Genomic DNA, 21,151 nt, shown 5'->3' with positions numbered 1-21,151 from the left:
TAATTGGAGTAGTATTATTAACTCTATATTATGGATGAGAAATGGCTAGAGATACCAGTCAGGTCTTTCAGCCCAAACCGTTTCCATTTGGAGAACAATTTAGCTGCAACTTGTCAGCCACTGACTTTCCCAGCACTGGTGGGAATCAGTGCCTTAGTCCGGAAGGGGTGGTCTGGGCAAGGTTCTAGAGCATCCACTGCATTGTTTAGTTCCTGTACATCCTCCAAGTTCAGCTCAATTGTCATTTTCATATGGAATTCTTCCCTGGTCCTTATAATTAAGTCAAATCCTCTTTATGTGTTCTCAGGACACCATGCACCTTCCCTTTGTAGCATTTATCAGACTTTCAGTTCAGTTTATTTGTGAGTTAATTTATTTGTCTTCTAGGCTAGGTCTAACACTCCATAACATGATGGACAGGGTCTGAGCTTTGCCCAACATTAGATCCCAGAAACAAGTAAAATATTACGTACATAGTAAAGGCAGTATAAATAGAAAGGAACTTATAAGAGCTCAACAGGGCACAAGCTAAATGCATCAGGCTCTCTTTTACACAGGACTACTGGTGATAACAAAGTGGGAAAATTGTTCTTACTTTTCTAACTTGACCAAGGTGGAAGAGGCTAGAATGAAGACATTTGCAATAAGAAGCATAGGCGTGAGGTAGCCAGTCTTATTTTTTACTTCTTTGAGACTGGGTTTTAGTGATGGACCCACCTAGGCAGGAGGAAAGAGGTAGGTCCTGCTATTTGAGGTGGTTCTGTCCATGAGTATGCTCCCTTGTCATAGGCCAGCATATGGAAATTCAGGCTGACAAATGCTCCACATGGGGGTAGCCATTAGCTCTTAGCAGTGGCTCAGGTTACTTACCTGTACTAGTGAATCCCAATCACAGGAAAACCTCATGGTGGCTTCTTCTTGCTCTCTTTTTTAGGGTTCACAATAAGTAAACTGTGACTTTTACCCAAATTTCCTATGCATTTCTGGAGTCTGCAATTCAAGTTTATGTCTACAGCAAAACTAGAGACCCATCATTCTAGTGGCAACTCCAGGCTGTGATATTTTTTTTTTGAGAACATATTTAAGGCTCTACAGAGTTGTATTACCATGTAATAGCTGTACAATTACATTTGTATGAAAATGCAGTGTCCCATGATGAGTTACTCATTTGATTCATTTTCTTTTATCTTCAAGCAGAATACCATTCTCTTCATATTCCACTAGTTAAGAATGAGTTACCCTATTATCTGAGGGTGCTATTGCAAGAGTTTACATGACAAAAGAATCCCTTACCCTAACCTCTCCAGACATCAACTCACCTCCATTTGGTAAAGGAGAAATGAATATCTGGCATGGGATGGACTCTGAGCATCTCTTTCTCTCTCTCTCTCTCTCTCTCTCTCTCTCTCTCTCTCTCTCTCTCTATATATATATATATATATATATATATGTTTTTTTTGCAGTATGCGGGCCTCTCACTGCCGCGGCCTCTCCCGTTGCGGAGCACAGGCTCCGGACGCGCAGGCTCAGCGGCCATGGCTCACGGGCCCAGCCGCTCCGCGGCATGTGGGATCTTTCCGGACCGGGGCACAAACCCGCGTCCCCTGCATCGGCAGGTGGACTCTCAACTACTGCGCCACCAGGGAAGCCCGTGAGCATCTATATTTTGATGGAGCAAATCTAAATTATCTGGATCAGAGAACCCTGAGAAATTTCTTCAGTTACAAAAATTATTTCATATAATCCAATACAGTGTCATTTGGTGTAGATCAGACCTAACACTTCCTTTTTAATAAATATTTTGTAATAACCCTTACTCTTCTGAAATACAATTCATTTATATCTTCAGTTACCAATACGCATGATTAAACAAAAAAGAATCTGTATAATATCTTAACTCTAAAAGATAAATATAAAAGAAAATAATCTTTAACAAAGTAGTATATTTTTAATTTACAAAAGTTTGGTCATGACTATGATGAAAGACAGAGGCTAACACTTATATGTAGAAATACTATGAATATGACAATTACAGACCAAGATTGATACAGGCATGGTTACTGACAGCTCAAATACCATGTGCAACCTTGCCTATATTCACCTGTTATTCAAACTGGTAATTAACTCTCAGCAAAATTTCAAGTAAGGCAAAGTACACACGACCTTCCTTTGGTTTACACAGTAGATGTATTCCTGGAAGTTTCAATATATATTAAAAACCTGCCCCCAAAGCTTTGAATTTATATGTAAAATGGACCTGGTTTCTAAGATAAGGTACATTAAAACAGATTCTTCACATATATAGATGTCTGGTAGAACATTTAAAAATTGTGTGGGACTATCTGTTACATTGCAGGGCATCCAACATCTCAGACCCCCATCACCTAAGTGGCATATCATCCCTCATCATTGTTACAATTCAGTATCTCCATAGATTTCCAAACTACTTCCTGAGAATAGTGGTTGAGATCCACTATGTTAGGTCCTCTGAGATCCTTGTTGGTTTAATTTATGCACCCAAATTGTCTACTGAGGACCAGAGGGGAAAAGCTTTATTTGTTGAAAAAGATCCTTGAACCCATAGTTTCAACAAATAGCCTTTATATATACAAATGTGCGTGTCATTAGTGCGTGTGGTATCATATGAAAATTTTGGATATTTTCAAATGTATATAGTGGAAACTATTATAATTTATAAAATAACACTAGATTTAAAATAATTTAAGATAGGTGGCAAATTTTTTGGTTTTACATTTGGTTAGCTCAGAAATAATCACAACTATCTATTATCATGTGGAAGATCATGAATATTTCTTGAGGTGAAAAGGGTCTTCAAAATAAAAAATGTAGTTTCGAAGTGCAAGTAATAATTATGAAGGAAAATTTGATTTATTGCCAACAGTATAATAAATGTAATAATATCAAGATGAGGGCCAGTATAGAAGGTAAGGAAGCATGCTATAAAGGCCACAGTTTATAGCAGATAAATGGAGGTCACGCAGTAGCAGCTGGCAAATTAGGAGGTAGATCAGTTGCTGAAGTGCCCTAAAGGCTGTCAGAAATGCTATCAATTAGTCAGTGATCAATTTTATCAATATTAGTAGGGTGGAGAGGGCAAATTGCCTTCTTCTATCTCTTTTTTAATGTCCCATTGCCCTCGCAACTTATGGATATACTTAAGCACTTTATAAACTACTTTAAACAACTCATCAGTTCTAGTAAAATCAGTACATTTGCTACCAAATATATGTATAAACTACTTTAAACAACTCAGCCTGTATTACACACTGATCAAATTTGTGAGTAATTCAATTGCTAAGGCTTTTGTTTTAAGGTTCTCCTGTTTCTTTCTTCTACTCTTCAGGTACCCCCCAAAAGAGAAGACAGACTGCATAAAAGATGAACCACATGCATATTTCATAATAAACATTTTTAGAGATAATTTTAAAACTAGGCTGTGTAACAAGAGGTAAGAGTAAATAATAAGAAAAATAAAACAATAAAGTTGTCAGAGTTGGTATCAATTAAGCCATCGCAAACCAAATAAATGAAGAATTCTATATCAGTGAATGGTCATTTTTGAAGGGGATGATCATTTCTGTAAAATGACAACAGTTGAGTTAGCATGAAAGTAAAATAAGAAGAGGTAGCCAGGTTTACTTTACAGACATACTGAATGTTGAATTCTGTTAAAGTAATTTTTTAGACTTTATTTCTGTACAAAACTGTTGATACAATTTTTTGTCCACTCAGCTTCCTAAATTGACAAATAGAGGCACTTTTACAGCCAGAATCATGCATAGGAAACCTTTCTACTTAGTGCTGGAGTCTTTCAAAGATTTTTGGATGTTTGACTCAGAAAACAAATTAGACATGTGAGAGGTTGGGTCAGAGTTTAGAAGGAAGTAATTTTTTTCCAGAATCTTGTTCCAAAGCAATTACATTTGAACTTGAGTGTATGTGTCAGGAGTAGTGGGTTTTTAGATTACTTCCTAATAGTCCTGAGTTTATGTTAATTTTGTGAATATCAGATTTAGTCTAATGACTGACTATATCACATTCTTTTCCTTTCAGCTTTAGAGTATTTCTTGTGAATGTTTTTGAACTTTGTGTTTTTCTCCTCAAAGAACTCAAATAGACAGCTCAAATAGACAGAATGTTATTTAATAACATTTTAAAGTTTGTTTATTTTTATAATTTAGAGAATCATCATTAGCTTGGTTGGTATTGAGTAGAAATAGCTGTTAGACAATTTTGGTCAATAATGTAACAGCAGGGCTTCCCTGGTGACGCAGTGGTTGAGAGTCCGCCTGCCGATGCAGGGGACATGGGTTCGTGCCCCGGTCCGGGAAGATCCCACATACCGCGGAGCGGCTGGGCCGTGAATAATGGCCACTGAGCCTGCGCGTCCGGAGCCTGTGCTCCGCAACGGGAGAGGCCACAACAGTGAGAGGCCCGCGTACCGCAAAAAAAAAAAAAAAAAGTGTAACAGCATAACAATCTACCTTTCTCCTTATTGTATTTGGTCTTCACCACCAATTCAGCATTTTAAAGTCAGACCTATTATTTATTCTCCTGTTCCTCTTCATAGTAGACTTATTTGTATGAATGACATCACCCTACTTCCAGATAATCTTCAACTCCTTTATCTAGTATCTCCTTTGTCTTTTACCTAATCACTTCCCATGCCCTGTGGCTTCTTCCTTCACAATGATTCCCCAGCCAAAATCTCTCCCTTCTTGATTATACTACCCAAATTTAGCCCCTAGAATAGCTTCACCAATCCTGCACATCTACAAAAGTTAATTTTGTTAGAACATCATATCTATTTGCTTAAAATGAAATGTCCAATAATTTTCGACTGAATATATTCTAGAGAATATAACCTGATATACAATTCCCACTATAAATTATTCTCCAAAAATTTCAGGCTCATCACCTCTTTCCTTTAGTTTTCCTTTAAGTTCAGTTCTTTGTCCTGAACATCTAGAGCTTTACCAATTTCTGTGATTTAATTCATGCTCTTTGATCTACCTGGCATTTTCTCTAGCTTTCCACCTCCATATCTAAATTTGGTCTATCCTTAAATCTCATCTACACGCTCAATAATTTCCTGATTGTCCCAGCCAAATGCGAACTCTGTTTTATTTCACAAATGCTAAGACATTAGACATTAGAAATATTAGACATTAGCCATTAGAAATATTCAAGAGATTTTTCTAAGTTTGTTTGTCGACTTAATGGCAGAATTCTGTATTCTCCTGAGTCTGTGCATATCAATTACATGGAGTCACACTGATTTACTATTTTAATTATTTGAACCTTTACTATCTAGATAAACACAGGCCTGGTGGCCTTGTGCCCTTGAAAGAAGTGAAATTCACATTGTATGAGAAAAAAGACCTTCATAGCAGTGGAGCTCCAGCTGGGATGCCCATCAGGAACGACTGAAGCAAGCATTCAATGCAGTAATTCCCAGGCAATCTTGTGTTCTCCTGTGAAGTCCAAGCTCATCAGTGCTGAAATCAGTTCCAACTTCAGCATTTGATGAGATCTTCAGAGGTGGAGATCTTTCACAGATGATTTTCTGAGATCAAATCATACAAAATTTTAACAAAAATCTTACTAGAAATTCTTTCAGTTGACACAGATGCTGTGTTGATTTCATGCCCATTAATGAATGAATCACTTGGCTGTACCCTGCTAAGGATGGGGAAAGGATGATTTTTATCTGTATTCCCTATCAGGAGATGGTAAGTATGAAGCTCTGGCTGGGGTAATTTGATGTGAGGCTTTTGGTTTCTTCAAGCTGCTAGGCAGCATGAGGCAGTGATGGCTGCAGCATGCTCTGTACTCCATCGCTTGTCTCTGTGCGTGTTTTCATCATTCACACAGTGGTGGGTGTATGAATGACTACCTCCAAGCACTTCCATGAGTGCTTATACTCTGTTGAGGTGAAAAGACTTCCTGGAGGAGAAAAATTATACATTCCCATGGCAGAGTAAAATGGAGTTAAAATTAATGTATATGTGTGTGTGTGTGTGTGTGTGTGTGTGTGTGTGTGTATGTGTGCGTTGTGTGTGTATTGCACCAAAATTCTCTCAGAGGAAGCTAATCAAGCTTTCTGTGATTGTCTAAATGTATATACATAGCTGCCAGAGTATTATGTTTTTAAAAATTATTTCAGACTGTGGGTATAAAAATAAGTGAGTCTAGAAATCTTGGCTATTTTTTTAGCTCCTTAAACGCTATAAAGTTTTAAAGGGTACCTGATAAAGGTCTTCTTATTTATTAATACTGCTTTCTGAAATCCAGTTGATTTTCAATTTTTTCTGTAGTTTGCCAGAAATTAAATAGTTTAATAACTTAATCATTGCCCTAGCTTGATATTTCATCCTCCTTCCCTGAGATATGCAAATATATGTCTCTTGCTAATATCTTTTCTCAATTCTCTAGTCTGAAAGCTGATGCAAAGAAGTCATTAAAATTGATAGCAATATCTACCACTTCAGTGAATAAATTACACTTTCTATTTCATGGAGGTCCCATTATCTCCAGCCCTAACCCCTTCTTACTTCTCTACTTGAAAGGATCCTGATTTATCTCAAACTCTTGTGCAATCTTCCCTTCATTTTCTACCCTTAATTTTCTTATCATATTTTTTACACTTTTAACTTCATTCCATCATCGCAGTCCTTCTCTATACTTCATATTTTATCCTGTACATTTTCTTCTTTCTTGGCTTTGATTGGTTGTAGACTCTCCTTCTCTGCACTGACTTTTTATTCTAACAAAAGCCATATTTATTTTTAGATGATACGCATAGCCCTTGAACACACTTTAATTCATCTTTCAGTATATTTCATTTACTCTTTCTCAAAGTACCTTAACTCTCCCCCTTTTCTTTTTCATTTGGTTTGCATGTAATGTCTCTACTCAAAATTTACTTTTCTTTCTATTAAAAATCATACTTTTGCCTTTTTTATATTCCTTTGGTTGCTCTGATGGCCTAACCAAAAATCCAACTTTATTACTCTGATTTCACTGTTGTACTTTTTTATCTGTAATAATATCTCCTGTAACTTAAACTACTTTTGGAATTACAAAGAAAGCACATTTTCTTGGCCTTTGAAAAATGTAAGAAAGTCTTTTAAGCAGAAAAGTGGTAAGTGCAGGAAACACTGTGTTTGTGGAATCTTTGTTGAAACTTTCAGCTTTGAACTTCCTACACAGACAACCATTAAATGCTGCGATAATAGAACTAGTTTCATTGTATCCTCTTTGTTTGGCTATCTCTGTGGTTTATCAGCCCCCATAGAATATAGAACTGGAGGGGGTCTTGAGAGGTCATTTAGTCTATTGCTCTATGGCCTGAAGGTTCTAAGACCTCATATGCCTTATAAGATACGTTTCACTTTAGTTCTTACCGGTATAAATGGTAGTTAGAATTCTTGGTAAATATTTGGGAAGGTCACCAATGTCATAGGGAAGAAATAACTTGTATAGACAGAAATTATAGAAGTGTCATCTACTGAAAATTTTGAACAAGAGGTTGTTAGAACAAAGCATTTAGCAATTGAAAAGTATAGGTCTCTGTCTGAGTGCAGGATTTTTGGTACAAACCAAGATAATAATAGATTTTAGTGGTTTGGCCTATGTTTCATAAGGATGAATATCCTCAGCTGGTGATAATGTGTGCTTTTATGTCATGTGGGAAACAATGAGTCAAATGTATTGAGAATAATATGTCTGTCTACTTTCTATACAGCACTGCCAACCCTTTTAGAAGGGATGACTTATTTTTTCCATTAGATTAACATTCTGAGAAGAAAATGGGTATAATATTGGAAATTCTTACAAGAATGTAAATACTCGGTCATTATAGATTGAACCAAGCAATGATAATTTAAAAATGAATCACTTTGATTCTAACGATACTTCTGACTCAGTCTCAGGTTTGTATTATTAAAATGCCATGAGTTTTCAAGACCAACTTTCAATTGATATTTAGAGAGGTAGGGTGGGGGCAGATTGAATAGCATCTAATTATTTTTATGGATGAAACAGCTTCCAAGTTCAGATCTCTATATATTAGTTGCAATTTTAGGGAGATTTAGTCTATCTTTGGTGATTCTTTAAGGTTACTGATCCATTGACAAAAATACTAAAACTAGACCAAATATTAATGACCATTGCTTTCAACAAAAATATCAAAATTAGCCTCATATTATTCACCTTACATACTTAGATTATTTTAAATGTTATAGTTTTTTTTTAAGCTATCATCACTTCACAAGTTATTAAGAATTTCAGGAGTGTTATAAAAATGATTTGAAATTAGTGACACACTTCAGTACAAATGTTGAACAGATATCTCACCTTGATAGATGTGTTCACTTAGTGGCAATCAAACTGTTGAAATTCAAAGGACTATCTATAAATAGTTGTTGAGAGTGATAAATAAACAACAATTAATGAAAAACTGGAGAAAATATTAAATATGCATGTGGAGGCAATATAAAGCATTTCAACATAGAAATAAAATTTAGACACTCAATATATGTTTGACATCTGTGCTAACATTCTTCTGGTTTTATGAAAGCTTCTAATATAGGCCTTGAAGACATTACTTTAACATGAACATATTTCTAATAAAATATTTTATTTATGACAGAAGAGTTTTGAATTAAAGAATAATCCAACCTACAAAGCAAACAAGTTCAAAGTCTATGGCAATTTAGAATAGTATCCTTGTTATACTAAGTTAAAAAAAACAAACTATCAACAGATAAAAGAAATGTTTTCCAGGATTAATATTTAGAGAAATTAAGGTTAATAACACAGATAATTGACATCTGGTATGGTAACTAACATATACCAACTTTGGTATCAAGCTTTGAGTTCATAACCACATTGATTCAACATCATCCAAAATAATTTTATTTCATTATCAGTAGTTTAGATCAGAGGAATTTCACTTAAGTTCTTTGATTCTGAGAATAACTGCAGGATCAACTGTGGGACTCTCACTTCAAGTGCTCTGATTCGCTGTTTGTCTTTATGGTCAGATAAGGATATTTACCTTGAAGAAATTGTTAAGAGAATCACCTGGAATAATGCTTGTGTATAAATTATGTATAACAGCAGCTGGTACATAGCAGATGAACAATAAATTAGAGCTCTTCATCACATTGTTATTATCATTTATGCCTAAACAATTGTAATTACTTCCTTGTCAGGCAAGGTTCTCCAGTATTCTCAATAGTATACATGCAATTTTCAAATTAATATTCTCCAAATAACATGTCAATTGCATCATGTCCATGGTCCAAATTGTCTTCTTATTAAATTAAATTACTGGGTGGGGCCTTCAAGATGGTAGAGGAGTAAGATGTGGTGATCACATTCCTCCCCATAAATACATCAAAACTACATCTACATGTAGAACACCTCCTACAGAACACCTACTGAATGCTGGCAGAAGACCTCAGACTTCCCAAAAGGCAAGAAACTTCCCATGTACCTGTGTAGGGCAAAAGAAAAAACAGAGACAAAAGGATAGGGATGGGTCCGGCATCTCGGGAAGGGAGCTGTGAAGGAGGAAAAGTTTCCACACACTATGAAACCCCTTCACTGGTGGAGATGGGAGGTGGGCAGGGGGTGAAGCTTCGGAGCCACGGAGGAGAGTGCAGCAACTGGGGTGCAGAGGGCAAAGTGGAGAGATTCCTGCACTGAGGATTGGTGCCGACCAGCACTCACCAGCCCGAGAGGCTTGTCTGCTCACCCGCTGGGATGGGCGGGGGCTGGGAGCTGAGGCTCAGGCTTCGGAGGAGGTCAGGTCCCAGGGAGAGGACTGGGGTTGGCTGCGTGAACACAGCCTGAAGAGGGCTAGTGCGCCACGGCTGGCCGGGAGGGAGTCCGGAAAAGTCTGGACCTGCTTGAAGAGGCAAGAGACCATTGTTTCGTGGTGCGCGAGGAGAGGAGATTCAAAGCACCACCTAAACGAGCTCCAGAGATGGGAATGAAACACTAAGGGTGTTGCTACAGCGACCAAGAAGCCTGTGTGCAAACACAGGTCACCATCCACACCTCCCCTCCCGGGAGCCTGTGCAGCCTGCCACTGCCAGGGCCCTGTGATCCAGGGCCAACTTCCCAGGAGAACACAAGGCACGCCTCAGGCTGTTGCAATGTCACACTGGCCTCTGTCGCCACAGGCTCACCCTGCATTCCGTACCCCTCCCTTCCCCCAGCCTGAGTGAGCCAGAGTCCCCTAATCAGTCTCTCCTTTAACCCCATCCTGTCTGAGTGAAGAACAGACGCCCTCAGGCGACCTACATGCAGAGGCGGGGCCAAATCCAAAGCTGAACCCCAGGAGCTGTGAGAACAAAGAAGAGAAAGGGAAATCTCTCCCAGCGGCCTCAGGAGCAGTGGATTAAATCTCCACAATCAACCTGATGTACCTTGCATCTCTGGAATACCTGAATAGACAACGAATCATCCCAAAATTAAGGCAGTGGACTTTGGGAGCAACTGTAGACTTGGGGTTTGTTTTCTGCATCTAATTTGTTTCTGGGTTTATGATCTAAGTTTAGTATTTACAGCTTATTATCATTGGTATATTTGTTAATTGTTATGGTTGCTCTCTTCCTTTATTTATATATATATATTTTCCTTTTACTCTTTTTGTGAATGTGTATGTATATGCTTCTTTTTTTTTTTTTTGCGGTATGTGGACTCTCACTGTTGAACCTCTCCTGTTGAGGGGCACAGGCTCCGGACGCACAGGCTCAGCGGTCATGGCTCACAGGCCCAGCCGCTCTGCGGCATATGGGATCCTCCCGGACCAGGGCACGAACCTGTGTCCCCTGCATCGGCAGGCGGACTCTCAACCACTGCGCCACCAGGGAAGCCCCTATATGCTTCTTGGTGTGACTTTTTCTGTATAGCTTTGCCTTTGCCATTTGTCCTGGGGTTCTGCCGTCCTTTTTTTTTTTTAGTATACTTTTTAGTGCTTGTTATCATTGGTGGATTTGCTTTTTTGTTTGGTTGCTCTCTTCTTTCTTTCTCTCTTTCTTTTCTTATTACTTTTTTATTTTTTTTAATTACTTTATTTTATCTTTCTTTCTTTCTTTCTTTCTTTCTTTCTTTCTTTCTTTCTTTCTTTCTTTCTTTCTTTCTTTCCTTCTTTCCTTCTTTCTTTCTTTCTCTTCCCTCCCTTTTCTTCTGAGCCATGTGGCTGACAGTCTTGGTGCTCTGCCTGGGTGTCAGGTCTGAGCATCTGAGGTGGGAGAGCCAAGTTCAGGACATTGGTCCACCAGAGACCTCCTGGCCTCATGTAATATCAAATGGCGAAAACTCTCCCAGAGATCTCCATCTCAATGCGAAGACCCAGCTCCACTCATTGACCAGCAAGCTCCAGTGCTGGACACCCTATACCCAACAACTAGCAAGACAGGAACACAACCCGACCCATTAGCAGGGAGGCCGCCTAAAATCATAATAAGTTCACAGACACCCCAAAACACACCACTGGATATGGCCCTGCTCACCAGAAAGACAAGATCCAGCCTCATCCACCAGAACAGAGATACCAGTACCCTCCACGAGGAAGCCTACACACCCCAATGAACCAACCTTACCAACTGGCGGCAGACACCAAAAACAACAGGAACTATGAACTTGCAGCCTGCAAAAGGGAGTCCTGAAAAAACAGTAAGTGAAGCAAAATGAGAAGACAGAGCAATACACAGCAGATGAAGGAGCAAGGTAAAAACCCACCAGACCAAACAAATGAAGAGGAAATAGGCAGTCTACCTGAAAAAGAATTCAGAGAAATGATAGTAAATATGATCCAAAATCTTGGAAATAGAATGGAGAAAATACAAGAAACATTTAACAAGGACCTAGAAGAACTAAAGAGCAAACAAACTATGATGAACAACACAATAAATGAAATTAAAAATTCTCTAGAAGGAATCAATAGCAGAATAACTGAGGCAGAAGAATGGAAAAGTGACATGGAAGATAAAATAGTGGAAATGACTATTGCAGAGCTAAATAAAGAGAAAAGAATGAAAAGAATTAAAGACAGTCTCAGAGACTTCTGGGACAATATTAAATGCACCAACATTCAAATTATAGGGGTCCCAGAAGAAGAAGCAAAAAAAAAAAAAAAAAACAAAAAAAAAACAGGGATGGAGAAAATATTTGGAGAGATTACAGTTGAAAGCTTCCCTAATATGGGAAAGGAAATAGTCAGTCAAGTCTAGGAAGCACAGAGAGTACCATACAGGACAAATCAAGGAGAAACATGCCAAGACAAATAGTAATCGAACTACCAAAAATTCAGTAAAAGAAAAAAATATTAAAAGCAGCAATGGAAAAGGAACAATTAACATACAAGGGAATCCCCATAAGGTTAACAGCTGATCTTTCAGCAGAAACTCTGCAAACCAGAAGGGAGTGGCAGGACATATTTAAAGTGAAGTAAGGGAAAATACTACAACCAAGATTACTCTACCCTGCAAGGATGTCATTCAGATTCGAAAGAGAAATTAAAACCTTTACACACAAGCAAAAGCTAAGGGAATTCAGCAACACCAAACCAGCTCTACAACAAATGCTAAACGAACTTCTCAGGCAAGAAACACAAGAGAAGGTAAGACTTAAAATAACAAACCCAAAACAATTAAGAAAATGGTAATAGGAACATACATATTGATAACTACCTTAAATATAAATGGATTAAATGCTCCAAACAAAGGTCATAGACTGGCTGAATGGTTACAAAAACAAAACCCGTATATATGTTGTCTACAAGAGACACATTTCAGATCTAGGGACACATACAGACTGAAAGTGAGGGCATGGAAAAAGATATTCCATGCAAATGGAAATCAAAAGAAAGCTGAAATAGCAATTCTCATTCAGACAAAATAGACTTTAAAATAAAGACTATTACAAGAGACAAAGAAAAACACTACATAATGACCAAGGGATCAATCCAAGAAGAAGATATAACAATTGTAAATATTTATGCACCCAACGTATGTGCACCTCAGTACATAAGGCAAATACTAACTGCAGTAGAAGGGGAAATCGACAGTAACACAATCATATTAGGGGACTTTAACACCCCACTTTCACCAATGGACAGATCATCCAAAATGAAAATAAATAACGAAACACAAGCTTTAAATTATACATTAAACAAGATGGACTTAGTTCATATTTATAGGACATTCCATCCAAAAACAGCAGATTACACTTTCTTCTCAAGTGCTTATGGAACATTCTCCAGGATAGATCATATCTTGGGTCACTAATCAAGCCATGGTAAATATAAGAAAATTGAAATCATATTAAATATCTTTTCTGACCACAATGCTATGAGACTAGATATCAATTACAGGAAAAAATCTGTACAAAATACAAACATATGGAGGCTAAACAATACACTACTAAATAACCAAGAGATCACTGAAAAAATCAAAGAGGAAATCAAAAAATACCTAGAAACAAATGAAATGAAGACACTACTACCCAAAACCTATGGGATGTGGTAATAGCAGTTTTAAGAGGGAAGTTTATAGCAATAAAATCCTACCTCAAGAAACAAGAAACATCTCAAATAGACAACCTAACTTTACATCTAAAGTAATTAGAGAAAGAAGAACAAAAAACCCCAAAAGTTACCAGAAGGAAAGAAATCATAAGGATCAGATCAGAAATAAGTGAAAAAGAAATGAAGGAAATGATAACAAAAATCAATAATACTAAGAGTTTGTTCTTTGAGAAGATAAACAAAATTGATAAACCATTAGTCAGACTCATCAAGAAAAAAATGGAGAAGACTCAAATCATAGAATTAGAAACGAAAAAGGAGAAGTAACAGCTGGCACTGCAGAAATACAAAGGATCATGAGAGATTACTACAAGCAACTATACAACAGCAAAATGGACAACCTGGAAGAAATGGACAAATTCTTAGAAAAGCACAATGTTCTGAGACTGAACCGGGGAAAAATAGAAAATGTAAACAGAACAATCACAAGCACTGAAATTGAAACTGTGATTAAAAATCTTACAACAAACAAAAGCCCAGGACCAGACGGTTTCACAAGTGAATTCTATCAAACTTTTAGAGAAGAGCTAAAACCTATCCTTCTCAACCTCTTCCAAAATATAGCAGAGGGAGGAACATGCCCAAACTCATTCTACCAGGCCACCATCACCCTGATACCAAAGCCAGACAAAGATGTCACAGAAAAAGAAAACTACAGGCCAATATCACTGATGAACGTAGATGCAAAAATCCACAACAAAATACAAGCAAACAGAATCCAAAAGCACATTAAAGGGATCATACACCATGATCAAGAGGGGTTTATCCCAGGAATGCAAGCATTCTTCAATATATGCAAATCAATCAATGTGATACACCAGATTAACAAATTGAAGGATAAAAACCATATGATCATCTCAATAGACACAGAAGAGGCTTTTGACAAAATTCAACACCTATTTATGATAAAAAATCCTCCAGAAAATAGGGATATACAGGACTTACCTGAACATAATAAAGGCCATATATGACAAACCGACAGCCAACATCGTTCTCAATGGTGAAACACTGAAACCATTTCCACTAAGATAAGGAAAAAGACAAGGTTGCCCACTCTCACCACTATTATTCAACATAGTTGTGGAAGTTTTAGCTATAGCAATCAGAGAACAAAAAGAAATAAAAGGAATTGAAATGGAAAAGAAGAAATAAAACTGTCAGTGTTTGAAGATGACATGATACTATACATTGGGAATCAAACAGATGCTACCTGAAAACTACTAGAGCTAATCAATGAATTTGGTAAAGTAGCAGGATACCAAATTAATGCACAGAAATCTCTTACATCCCTATACACTAATGATGAAAAATCTGAAAGAGAAATTAAGGAAACATTCCCATTTACAATTGCAGCAAAAAGAATAAAATACCTAAGAATAAACCTACCTAAGGAGACAAAAGACCTGCATGCAGAAAACTATAAGACACTGATGAAAAAAATTAAAGATGATACAAACAGATGGAGAGATATACCATGTTCTTGGACTGGAAAATCAACATTGTGAAAATGACTCTACTACCCAAAGTAATCTACAGATTCAATGCAATCCTTATCAAACTCCCAATGGCATCTTTCACAGAACTAGAACAAAAAATTTCACAATTTGTATGGAAACACAAAAGACCCCGAATAGCCAAAGCAATCTTGAGAAAGAAAAATGAGCTGGAGGAATCAGGCTCCCTGACTTCAGACTATACTACAAAGCTACAGTATTCAAGACAGTATGGTACTGGTACAAAAACAGAATTATAGATCAACGGAACAGAATAGAAAGCCCAGAGATAAACCCACACACATATGGTCACCTTATCTTTGATAAAGGAGGCAAGAATATACAATGGAGAAAGGCAGCTTCTTCAATAAATGGTCTGGAAAAACTGAACAGCTACATGTAAAAGAATGAAATTAGAACACTTCCTAACACCATACACAAAAATAATCTCAAAATGGATTAAAGACCTAAATCTAAGGCCAGACACTATAAAACTCTTAGAGGAAAACATAGGCAGCGCACTCCATGACATAAATCACAGCAAGATCCTTTTTGACCCACCTCCTAGAGAAATGGAAATAAAAACAAAGATAAATAAATGGGATCTAATGAAACCTAAACGCTTTTGTGCAGCAAAGAAAACCATAAAAAAGACAACCCTCTGAATGGGAGAAAATATTTGAAAATGAGGCAACTGACAAAGGATTAATCTCCAAAATATACAAGGAGCTCATGCTGCTCAATATCAAAACAACAAACAAACCAATCCAAGATGGGCAGAAGACCGAAATAGACATTTCTCCCAAGAAGATATACAGATTGCCAACAAACACATGAAAGTATGCTGAACATCACTAATCAGTGGAGAAATGCAAATCTAAACTACAATGAGGTATCACCTCAAACCAGTCAGAATGGCCATCATAAAAAATCTACAAACAATAAATGCTGGAGAGAGTGTGGAGAAAAAGGAACCCTCTTGCAATGTTGGTGGGAATGTAAATTGCTACAGCCACTATGGAGAACATTTGGAGGTTCCTCAAAAAACTAAAAATAGAACTGCCATACGACCCAGAAATCCCACTACTAGGCATATACCCTGAGAAAACCAGATTTCAGAAAGAGTCATGTACCACAATCTTCATTGCAACTCTATTTACAATAGCCCAGGCATGGAAGTAACCTAAGTGTCTATCGACAGATGAATGTATAAAGAAGATGTGGCACAATATATACAATGGCATATTACTCAGCCATAAAAAGAAATGAAATTGTGTTATTTGTAGTGATGTGTATCAACCTAGAGACTGTTATACAAAGTGAAGTAAGTCAGAAAGAGAAAAGCAAATACCGTATGCTAACACATCTATATGGAATCTAAAAAAAAAAAAAAAAAAAAAGGTGCTGAAGATCCCAGGGGCAGTACAGGAATAAAGACACAGACTTAGAGAAAGGAATTGAGGACATGGGGTGGGGGAAGGGTAAGCTGGGATGAAGTGAGAGTGTGGCATGGACATATATACACTAGCAAATGTAAAATAGATAGCTAGTGGGAAGCAGTCGCATGGGACAGGGAGATCAGTTTGGTGCTTTGTGTTCACCTACAGGAGTGGGATAGGGAGGGTGGGAGGGAGACGCAAGAGGGAGAAGATGTGGGATATATGTATATGTATAGCTGATTCCCTTTGTTATACAGAAGAAACTAATACACCATTGTAAAGCAATTTTACTCCAATAAATATGTTAGAAAAATTAAATTACTTATTCTGGCCATCATATTTCCCTATGTTTCGCCTTAGCCTGTTTTGCCAGATTAATTTTTCCACTAGTTCCAAATGCAACAACCAAACTGCATTGCTTTTTACTCCAGAATATATACTTCATTCTTTCTCTCACTTGTATGTCTTTGTTAACACTTCCCAAGTTAGTGTGCTGTGTAGTGTCATGGAATCTGTGCTGGCATTTGCCTTTTTGTCTCAAATCAATTTCCTGCCCTTGCTCTCTTCTGCACCTTCATCACAGAGAACTACATTTCCCAGATTCCTTGATGATCTCATTTCTGAGTAAAATTAATCAGAGGGAGGCACTTAAAGAAAACTGGAAATAAGGGAAAAGTAAAAGTATTTCTCCCCTTTTTATTCTTCTTTTCCCTCAAGCAGTCTGTAACAATACCTGCATCTCCTTCATGTTCCCTGGTTCAGCCAGTCCACCTCTTCCACTGTGGTCTTATCTTCTATTGGAAACTCTGGACCTTAGGCTCTGATTAAGCTGTTTCAGTTCTCCTCCAACCTTAGGGTGGAGTTAGCTTTAAGAGAAAGGTATTCTCAGAGGTAGTTGTTTTGAGGTGTTGGTTTGGCTCCTGAGCATCTCCATTACTTGTGTATCCATTTTTCTGTGTTAAGTTCTCTTAGATTACAGAATATACTGGATGATGACTGCTAGGGAGTGCCATGGATTTGGGTTTAAATACTGGCTTTGTGATGCTGGGCAAGCTACTTCTCCGAGTCTCAGTTTCTTTACCAATAACCTAATAGTGTTCTGGGGTATTAAATAAAGACAATGTATGAAAACACAAATATAATATCCTGGATACACCAGTTAATTGATACTTGGGTTTTCACTCCTCACTTTCCCTACTATGAAACTTTTAAATGCATATGTATGGGTTGAGATTCATTAATTATCAGAAAGTTAAGGGTATAAAGAAAAATCTTTGATGATGTTTACCCTTCTGATGCATCTCATTATTTATATCATTTATGCTCTGAAATTGTGTCTTATTATTAGTTAGAATCTTAAGGTGTTTTAGTTGTAAGACATGTTAGATAGATTTAATGGATTATTAAACAACCATGTTATAACAACCATTTTTTAGGCAAATATGGAAGGTCCTATACTAAGAAAATATTATGTGGCTCAGGGGACATGTGCCAAGTGAGTACGGATGAACCAAATGCAAAGAAATCCCAAAAGTCCTGAGTGAGACAAGTAACAGGAGGAGGAAGGGATTTGTTGGATAAACATTAAAGTCAGAGGATTAGAATAAGGAGTTGGAAGGAACTTTCCAATTACTGAGGATTTTCGATTTCTACCCTCAGTCTGAACAAGGAACTAAAACAATCTGAAGGCCTATGGAGGCCACCAAGTTGGGGATCAGAGACACGCTTTCTTCTCCTATGACAGCTCGTGATGATGGGGCACTTCTATTTTGTGTCTCATGATTATTCTGGGGACACTTATCCAGACCCCAAACTATTTTTCTATTATTTCTCCCAGAACCATGAACCACTGTGGTCTAGTGTTGCTTGTACCCAGGTATTTACATTTTGTCCTGGGAAGAGCACTGTCTAACATTTCCTTTGTCTTCCTTATTTCAGGTATAACAAGCTTGTGAGCTCTGATTGTATGAAGTATCCAATTCCAGGAATGATGTCTGCAAAAGAGAACAAAGGTTGGTTCCATGTCCCCCAAATAAACAGCCTTTTGCTTTAAGAACTTGGGATCTAGAGAACCTCATCAAAACATTTCATTTCCTGGGTTGGAAAAGCTACATATAAGCTCTCTTTAAAACTAGGACACTGAGACCCTTCCACAAACCATTGTATGTATCTGGGATAAATTTTGGTTAGATATGGTAGGACAGGAAATAACTCAACCTGCAATTGGAGATTATTGGTGTAGAAGTAACCCAATTTCCCCAAAGACTTCTTCATCCAAGGATTTAGATGCAGAGGCTAGTGTCAGGTGAGATCTGGGATAAGCAAAAGCTCTTCTTAATTTATTATGACTTGTCAGCTATAAACCTCAAGAGAAATTTGGTTTCCTGAGGGCCAAGGACTCTTCTGGCCTCCCTACCTCTAAATTTTAACCATCTTTTTAAGTCATAACTTTTAACTTTTAACCCACAGAATATTCTGGAACATTGAACAAAGATATATTAAATATTTGATCCAAAAAACACAAGTTATTAGATTTCTTAAATGATCTCTGTCTAACATAGTTTTGCTTGTCTAAATATAGAGGCAGCTAAGCGATTTTAAAGATGCCCGTTACTCCTTGAAAATACATGGGATTCAAAGGTTTTTCCCCTAACTGTAGCTGTTACCACAGTAATGGAAGTTAACTCAATTTCTTGATATAAGATTAAACCAGGTTACTCTAAACCATGAAACTAGTTTTTCTTGAGTAGCTTTACTCTATTTGTTGTGTTCCTAAAGGGAATGATAAAAGATAAAGGTATTAGCCAGCAGGACAGACAAGTATAATGAACTATGTATACTATGATGAAGATTTAATAAGTGTTAAAAGAGAGGGGCTATGAGAATAAAGTAGAAGGAACAATTACTTCTGATAAAAGCATTGGGTAAGATCTAATTGAAATCACATTTAAGCCAGGGATGAAAACATGGGGAATGTTTAGCTAAGTGAAAAACCAAAGGAAGAGTATACCAGGTTGAGAAAACAATACAAGCAAAGTCACAGAAGATGGAGAATGGAGAAGATGATTGGAGAGCCAGTTGGTGTGGACTAGAGTTGATAATTCCTAGTGGAATGTATTGTGAGATATGTCTGGGAAGATAATTTGAGACATAAAACACAGGATTTGGACCTTGAGGCTACAGGACTGTATTATTTTGACAAAGAGACACCAAAAATGGTGGTAAAGAGACATCATTTTAAGGTGTTGAATAGGTAGGTATCCAATGCTATTCACCCTCTATTTTGGAAAGGCAAATGTGTGAGTATCTTGGAAGGTATATTGGTGGAGAGACTAAGACTAGACCAGACAAGAAATTTTGCGTGCTTAGAATAGAAACTACGGATGAACAAGAAAAACATTCTAGGCGTTGAATCAATAAGATCTAGGAACTAAGAGAGTCCCTAGTGGACAGAGCAAAAACATTTTCAAGGTTTCAGAAATTCATAACTGAAAATGAAAACAATGTTAATAGGCCACAATAGAACACAATATGTGAAATAAATTTTCAAAGAGGACAAGCAGTTTAAGATATTATTTGGAAAGGTATGTGGGTACCTGTATATGTAAAGTCTTCTTGAGACTGCAGCTCAGGAGAGAGGTTGCAATTGTGGCTGAGTCTTGCAAATACAGCAGTTTTTAGTTTTTTGGCCTCAGTTCATGATCTGCCAAAAGGATTCCCATCCGTGACCACAGGAGTGACTTCCTGTAAATATCTCCTGAGTCTCAGACCTACATTTTCAATTACCTATTTGTTGCCCCCCCAGAGATGTCTAAAAAAAATATATCAAACCCAGCATTTCTAAAACTGATGTCATCATTTCTATTCTTCCAGCCAAACCTTTTCCAATTTCTAAGGAAATGGATGTCAGTGACTGCCATTATTATCAACCCAGATGTCAACAACTTGAACTACAGCAACACAAAACACACATACAAACACAAACTTGTGAGTCATGCTTGACTCTTCTCCATGTTGATATTACTAGTCTAGGCCCTAATTATTTCTTTTTAGGATTACTGAGACAAATTTCTACCAGGAGCCATTGCCTCTAGACCATCTGCCAAATCCCCTTCCCATACAACTACCTGAGTGACAGGTAAAAATGCCAATAAGATCATTTCACACTTAATCACACTGCCATCTATTTGTTTATGTACCTATTACTCTCTCCATATGTTAAACTCTATTAAAGAAGGAGGAATGATATTGTTTTATTTTTTTCATGATTAGTTTCTGGAGCAGTAATCATTAAGAGTTTTTTTTGTTTGTTTGTTTGTTTGTTTGTTTTTGCGGTACGCGGGCCTCTCACTGTTGTGGCCTCTCCCGTTGCGGAGCACAGGCTCCGGACGCGCAGGCTCAGCGGCCATGGCTTACGGGCCCAGCCACTCCGCGGCATGTGGGATCTTCCCGGACTGGGGCACGAACCAGTGTCCCCTGCATCGGCAGGCGGACTCTCAACCACTGCGCCACCAGGGAAGCCCAAGGGTTTTTGAATGAATAAAAATATTTATATTTACGAATAGTTAATACACAATGGTAGTCAAAGCTGTGGC

This window comes from Pseudorca crassidens, chromosome 17 (genome assembly GCF_039906515.1).
Source record: "Pseudorca crassidens isolate mPseCra1 chromosome 17, mPseCra1.hap1, whole genome shotgun sequence".
Taxonomy (NCBI): domain Eukaryota; kingdom Metazoa; phylum Chordata; class Mammalia; order Artiodactyla; family Delphinidae; genus Pseudorca; species Pseudorca crassidens.
This window is presented reverse-complemented; position numbering follows the sequence as displayed.